Below are 7647 nucleotides of genomic sequence, written 5' to 3'. Positions count from 1 at the left end.
GTCTAGTGGATGGTGCCCCTGTCTATACGGTTAGGAGGTTACTAGATGTTCGCCGCAGGGGCAGAGGTTTCCAGTATTTAGTGGACTGGGAGGGCTATGGATCGGAGGAGAGGTGTTGGGTTCCGGCTCGAGATATACTGGACCCCGGTCTGATCGAGGACTTTCGTCGGCGACAAGGTGAGCCCCCCTCTGGTCCGTCATGTGCCGGTCATGGAGGGGGGGTACTGTCACGACTCCTGGGTGATCTGTGGTGTGTATGTGTTTGTTGTTTTTTACCGGTTGGTGACGGTTCCTCACGTGTGCACTTGCCCCTCCCGCTCGTTTCTGTAATCATTTGCCAGCTCTGTCTCGTTTCCTATCTCTATTTATGTTCCTCTGTTCGGTTTCTTGTCACGCGCTCATTGTCAAGGTTGATCATAGTCACGCGTCCAGTCCAGACAGTTGTTTGGTAGTTTTTGTCGCTCTTCTCTGCTCTTGTCTCAGATCCTGTCGCCGACATTTGGATGCTAGCATCAGCTCGGAATCCTCAGCCGGTGTGTGACTGTGTTGATGTCCTCATCTGAACTTTGTCCTTCTCCGGTGCAGCTGGGTTGCCTCGCCTTTAGGCAGTACACCAGCCTTTCCGGTTTTCTGAGGAGTTTCGTGCTGATTGTGTGGATTACCTCTCCGTCGGAATTCCTTCCTTCAGTAAGGATTATATCGCTGGGCGCCGCGTGTGGTCTTCGTCATCTCCAGTGGACTGAGGATTATTGAGTTTTCTATTTTTTCTGTCTCTTCTTTTCTGAATAAACTTCCTTTCATTCGCATGAGACTCGACTCGGAGTTTTCCCTGACAGATGGTAAACCCACAGCAGATAGTGACCATTGACTCCCATAGTAGGAATAAAAAATGATGGAATTTTATAGGTACCATCAACTGTGTGCTAATTATATATTTTTTAAAAATTTTCTTCATCATTAATCAAGATACTTCTAAAATATTTTTTTCCTACTATGGAAGTCAATGGTAATTTTTTTTATTATTTGCTGTACAGGCTTGCAGAGCTAATATGATGACGACTTAAACATCTTCGACACAACTGAAGGCACAACTTAAAGAGATAGTTAAATGAAAATTCTTTCATAATTTACTCATACTCGTGTTGTTTTAAACCTGTATACATTCGTTTTTTTCTTATTAACACAAAATAAAATATTTTGAGGAATGATGGTAAACCCACAGCAGATAGTGACCATTGACTCCCATAGTAGGAATAAAAAAATTATGGAATTTTATAGGTTCAATGAAAATTCTCACTGCATGAAAAGAGGTGTATCCGTACTAGGAAACTCCTGTAAACACCACTGATTTTCGGAAGTATCTACTAGTTCCACTGAGGGTGAATTTCTAATTCCACCAAGTTAGGAAACTCCCGTAATGATACCAATTCGGATGTATCTTCCTCAGGGGATATTCCTGTGGTATATGCAGCCATTTGTTGCCATGGCAAATAATCCCTTTGAAGATTTTGTCAGGGGACATTTTCACACCTTCAGAGGTACTGGGATTTCACACCTTTGCACAATTCTAGTGTCCCCATTGGTGTTTAATCCCAACACTGATTGGTTGCTTTTAAAACCCCCTCCCAAAACTCTGACAACTATTGGGACACAACTTTGAAACTTTCCAGTTGAGATGATTTGATTGGTTACACTTTGTATTTAGCCCAACCCAAGCCCTCATAGTTTAGTGACTTGATTGGTTATTTGCCTGGTATGCAGATAGACTACAATCCCCCCCCCCCACTATATCCTACTATACATGCCCAAAACCCTTAAAAAAAAAAAAAACTTGAATTGAGTTTGAAATGTTTATTTAATAAAAAACTGAACAATACACAATTGTCAAAATCACAAAATAATATTACACATAAATATTAGAAGTTGCATACATAAACAATACTATTTAAACTTATAAATATACAGACAGAGAAAGCAATATTAGAGTAAAATAAAACAAAATAAAAGCAACAATGAAAACTACATTCAAAGCAGTACAATGTAATGTAGCAGTAGCGGTTGCAAATTCAAAATAAGTGTTCGGAGTGTCATGTGTGTTGCTTGTGTTTTTAAAATGTTTTTGTTGCTTCATGTAAACCATGTGCATCACGTGTTTAGTCAAAACACGTGATGCACATACACGCACTCGACACGCAGAACACATATTTTAAATTGGGAACCACACAAATGACGGGCTGTATACATGTTGTGACAAACTTCGCATCAAGTGCTCACAAAAAACAAGTCACCAGCTGCCACTGTAATGTAGTAAATATCTAAATAAAATGAACAACAACTATATTGATCTTGCTTTAAGAAATCAGTCCTACACTGCAAAAAATGACTCTAACATAGTATTATTGTCTTGTTTTTAGTAGAAATATTATTTAAATTAAAATGCTTTTTCTTGATGAACAAAATGACCTAAGAAAATAAGTCTAGTTTTAGACAAAATAAATAAACACACACACACACACTTTAAGTGAATTTGTGCTTAAAACAAGCAAAAATATCTGCCAATGGTGTGAGAAAAAAAATCTTACGTTTTCTTTTTTCATAAAAACTTAATTTAAGCACAATTTTCTCACTCCACTGTTAAGATATTTTTGCTTGTTTAGGCACAAATTTACTTAAATTGTATATTTTTGTCTAAAAACTACACATATTTTCTAAGGTAATTTTGCTCATCAAGAAAATACATCTTGATTTAAGAATTTTTAGTTTTTCTACTGAAAACAAGATAAAAATCCTAAGTTAGAAAGTGATTTTTTGCAGTGTAGATTCAATAGCAGAGCTCTGTCTTGGAATTAATCAAACATTTCTCACTGTAACACTGTCATTTCTCACATTTAAGACAACCGGTTGCATTAAACCATTCAAGTTTTAAAACACATAGATTTGAGTACTGTGAACTTAAAAAAATTGAGTCACATGCAGTTATGCACTTATATTTAAGTTCACACTACCTAAATATAAGTGCATAATTGCACAAGACTTAAGTTCACAGTACTCAAATGTTTTTTTTTTTACTTAATGGTTTAAGGCAACCGATTTCCTTAAATGGTTTGAGTTAAGTTAACTGTTGTCAGCAAAGGTAAAGTTGATGCACCCTCATCTGGACAGACATCTCTTTGGAGCCCTTTGGAAATATAAAAGTACATATAAGTATTTGGCATAATACTAGTACACATATACAGATACACACGACAAATCAAATGACATATAATTAAAGTTGTACATTTTAGAAAGTTTACATTAAACTGTGCAAAGATACAACAACATATGATCAAAGAACTTCATAATATACATCTTCTTACTTCATTTTCTGTGTTGATGTCCTCAGAGTCTCTGTGTTGTTCTGCAGCTTCATTACAGTAGGTTACTTCAATATAGTTGTCTATCAAACACAGAATAAAAAAAATAGAATCACATACATCATAACACATCTATTAACTATTTAACCTCTTTAATTTAATAATTTCATTATTAAACTTACATCATTTTGGCCAGATTGCAGTGACATGAATTTCTTCAGTGTCTAGATCAGTCTGATGTTTTAGCTTCCACTGTTACTTCGTTATATTTCTCTGGCAAGCACAGAATTAAAAATCAAAATCACATACATCTGTTTACTATCTAACATGTTTGATTTTAAAAAATTGAATGAATAAACATACATAATCTTTACCCAGAAACCTCTTCATCGTCCACAAAGTTGACCACAGTGTACATGACCTCTGTAAACACAAACATGAATAGACTTCATATTTAAAAAGATGAAGAACAGCAAACATATAACGTTAAAATATATTATGACTCCAAGCTTCTTTACAATAAGCATCTAGGTTCTCTCAAAGTGAAGCTGGCTTTGTTACAAATCAATATAAAGCTATTAAAACAGTCTTGAAAAATAAGCAGCATCTACCAGAACTAAAGCAATGAGCTTTTAACAACAAAAGATCGTCTGTATAATTTAAAATAGCAGAGAGACACTTGCTAGCTGCTAACATTTCAAACACACAAGTTACTGTTGCTTTGTTTGTTTTAAGCAAAGAACGTCTCATCTTGGCTTCTTTAAAGTTTTGTTTTTAAAAATTTAAAAACATCGAATTGATTCTTTTAACAGCCCGGTTTGAATGTTACTTCGCGTATTTTTAACCTCATGTTTACCGCTGTGTACCACGTATACCCTTAAAGTTTTACTGTTTGTGCTTTAAATTCAAACAGTTCTAGTATAAAGACAAAAACGAATCATAGTAAATAACATAATATGAACAAATAGGCAACCGATCAGCGTGATGCAGGCAAATGAATTAAATCAAACTTACCGTAATGTCGATGAGCAAACAAAGAGACCGAGAGTAATCCATGCAGTAACGGTTCGCGATTTTGAATCTTCCCGTCAAGCCCATAGGTAAAGCGGTCGCACCTGAAGGGTGGAGGTGCATCCTGGGAAATGTAGTCCTTTGGCGTTGTTTCTGCTTGATCCTCTGCTCGCACTTAATATACTTTTTTTATAATCCGCGTTTTCACACTATGCATTGTTCTTTATACTTGATAATTAATAAAAAAATTAAAATAAATGTTTTTATAAAGTTTATTACGTCGACAAAGCATGTTTAGTTGAAAAACATGTTAACAGTTATTTTGAATGATGCTCAGATTTTCTTAAATATAAAATCTTTGTGAATCAGCACTTTCTTGATGAAATACAAAACTCTGTATAAACATGCCTCAGGAATTATGTCTGGGTTTAGTGGATTAACTGCCATACTAATCATTGGAAACATTTAACGTATACCTAAATGTATTTTTACTTAAATATAAGTAAATATAAACTAATACTGAGTTAAAACATGTAGCCTAATTAATTTATTGTAAATGAATGCATTAACTAACAATGAAAAACACGCCATGGTGTAGTTAATGATGACTCTTCAATAGTTTATGATTAGTATATGCCTTAACCCAGCATTAGTTCATGTTAAAGTAAAAATGCATGTATGTCTTTTTTCACTGTGATATATTGACCCTTATTATATTATAAAGTCCCCATCTCTTTTATTTAAATTGATTGATTGAAGACAAACATTATAATATGTGGACTAACTTTGTACAAGCATGCATTATCATATGCTAAAAGTTACCTCCTCAGATAGACTAGAACATTGATTGGTGCCCAAACATTTTCCTTACAAGGGCCAAACCTGACTGAGGGCCGTGGGCCAAAAGTAAATGTTGTTGTGTTATATTAAAATGAAAGTTGCCCTGATAACCCCTAATTTATAATTTTAAAAATAAATAAGCAAACATTACTCTGTTTATGCATAACTTATGCAGTTTTATTTTCCAAGGCTTTTTGTAGAAAAAAGAAATCGTTTTGCCAATCATTTTAAATATCCTTTTCTCTGTGTGCCACTGCCCCAACCTCTTCATTTTTAGTCTATAGTACCCGAGTCCATTAATTTCCGTGATGCATTTTATACACCTTTAAGAATGCATGAAACATAAAAAAATTCACTTTAATCCCTTGCATTTAATTTTAATTTACATTTTGTAATGTAAAAATACAACAAAAAATGATACATTTTAGAAAATGTTTAATAAAAAATACGAACATCTGCGTCAATGACTTTTCTTTTTCCTTATCTCACGTGGCATGATGGGCCAAATTAAAGGTCTATTGTGGGCCAACTTTGGGCACCTCTAGCTGACAGGTATCTGCAGATATGTTTACCCAAGTTTGTCAGTCTGTATCACCCAACATGTTTTGCATTCATATGTGAAAGACTGTCTTTTAGATTATGGACCTGTCTATTGATATTTTTGTTTCCAATTTATCAACATCCTAGCTAGCAAAATTTGTTACATGATGTCATTTGAACGGCTTCTTTTAAACGATGTATGCAGCATTGAGAGATACATGCACAATATTCTGACCTAGGGCAGTTGGAGACATGTTTTCAAAGTGTTGTAAATATATATTCTGAAATAACATTTGTTGCATTTCTCTTGAGTCAGAGACATAATTTTCACACATGAAAATGGTAATTGTGTTCATTGAATTTTAGTTATTTTGAATGATGCTTAGTTTCTTAAATAGACGAATTAAATTATATTAATAATAAACATATTTAGAAAACACAGTTTTTATGTACCACAATACTGTATGTGCTGTCTTAAAGAGACATGATTAACCCCCCACCCCACTTAGATCTGAAAACAAAGAAGACACCTCTACCTGTGGGTCATTAACATATAAAAAGCCCTTCACACCTCACACCCACCGCTCCTCACAACCAGCTGTAAGGATTCCTGGAAACTTCCACCAGTTCCTACATACATCCACAAACGTAAGGTTTCTGGATGTTTAACAAGTTTACTTTGGTGTATTACCTTTCCAAGCACTCTGCCTCAAAAATCTGGCAAACCTAAAGTTTAGCAGAGATTTCCCATCCCGTATTTGTCCGTATACAGCTCTTTTCATGCAGTGTCTTTCATAATTTACTCATCCTTGTGTTGTTTTAAACCTGTATGCATTAGTTTTTTTCTGATTAACACAAAAGAAAATATTTTGAGGAATGATGGTAAACCCACAGTAGATAGGGACCATTGACTCCCATAGTAGGAATAAAAAAAATGATGGAATTTTATAGGTACCATCAACTGTGTGCTAATTATATTTTTTAAAAATATTTTCTTCATCATTTATCAAGATACTTCTAAAATATTTTTCCTACTATGGAAGTCAATGGCAGTTTATTTAATTATTTGCTTTACAGGTTTGCAGAGCTGATATGATGACGACTTAAAGATCGTTTACACAACTGAAGGCACAACTTAAAGAGATATTTCAATGAAAATTATTTCATCATTTACTCATCCTCGTGTTGTTTTAAACCTGTATGCATTAGTTTTTTTCTGATTAACACAAAATAAAATATTTTGAGGAATGATGATAAAGCCACAGCAGAAAGTGACAATTGACTCAAAATAGTAGGAATAAAAAAATGATGGAATTTAATAGGTACAATCAACTGTGTGCTAATTATAATTTTTTTAAATATTTTCTTCATCATTTATCAAGATACTTCTAAAATATTTTTTTCCTACTATGGAAGTCAATGGCAATTTATTTCATTATTTGCTTTACAGGCTTGCAGAGCTGATATGATGATGACTTAAACATCCTAGACACAACTGAAGGCACAACTTAAAGAGATATTTCAATGAAAATTATTTCATCATTTACTCATCCTTGTGTTGTTTTAAACCTGTATGCATTAGTTTTTTTCTGATTAACACAAAAGAAAATATTTTGAGGAATGATGGTAAACCCACAGCAGATAGTGACCATTGACTCCCATAGTAGGAATAAAAAAATGATGGAATTTTATAGGTACCATCAACTGTGTGCTAATTATAATCTAATTATGATTTTTCAAAATATTTTCTTCATCATTTATAAAGATACTTCCAAAATATTTTTTTCCTACTATGGAAGTCAATGGTAATTTATTTCATTATTTGCTTTAGAGGCTTGCAGAGCTGATATGATGACGACTTAAACATCCTCGACACAACTGAAGGCACAACTTAAAGAGATAG

General features: G+C 34.0%; 1 long non-coding RNA gene across 1 annotated transcript; it reads right to left on the bottom strand.

The window, feature by feature from the left end:
• Nucleotides 1–2227: 2227 nt before the first annotated feature.
• On the bottom strand, nt 2228–3755 carry LOC135750954 (uncharacterized). Its single transcript, XR_010532855.2, has 4 exons — nt 3717–3755; nt 3536–3626; nt 3357–3436; nt 2228–3178 (listed from the first exon to the last, which is right to left on the bottom strand). It is a non-coding gene; the product is annotated as an uncharacterized lncRNA (long non-coding RNA).
• Nucleotides 3756–7647: the final 3892 nt, after the last annotated feature.

Source organism: Paramisgurnus dabryanus, chromosome 18, assembly GCF_030506205.2.
Source record: "Paramisgurnus dabryanus chromosome 18, PD_genome_1.1, whole genome shotgun sequence".
NCBI classification, from domain to species: Eukaryota; Metazoa; Chordata; class Actinopteri; order Cypriniformes; family Cobitidae; genus Paramisgurnus; species Paramisgurnus dabryanus.
This window is presented reverse-complemented; position numbering and strand designations above follow the sequence as displayed.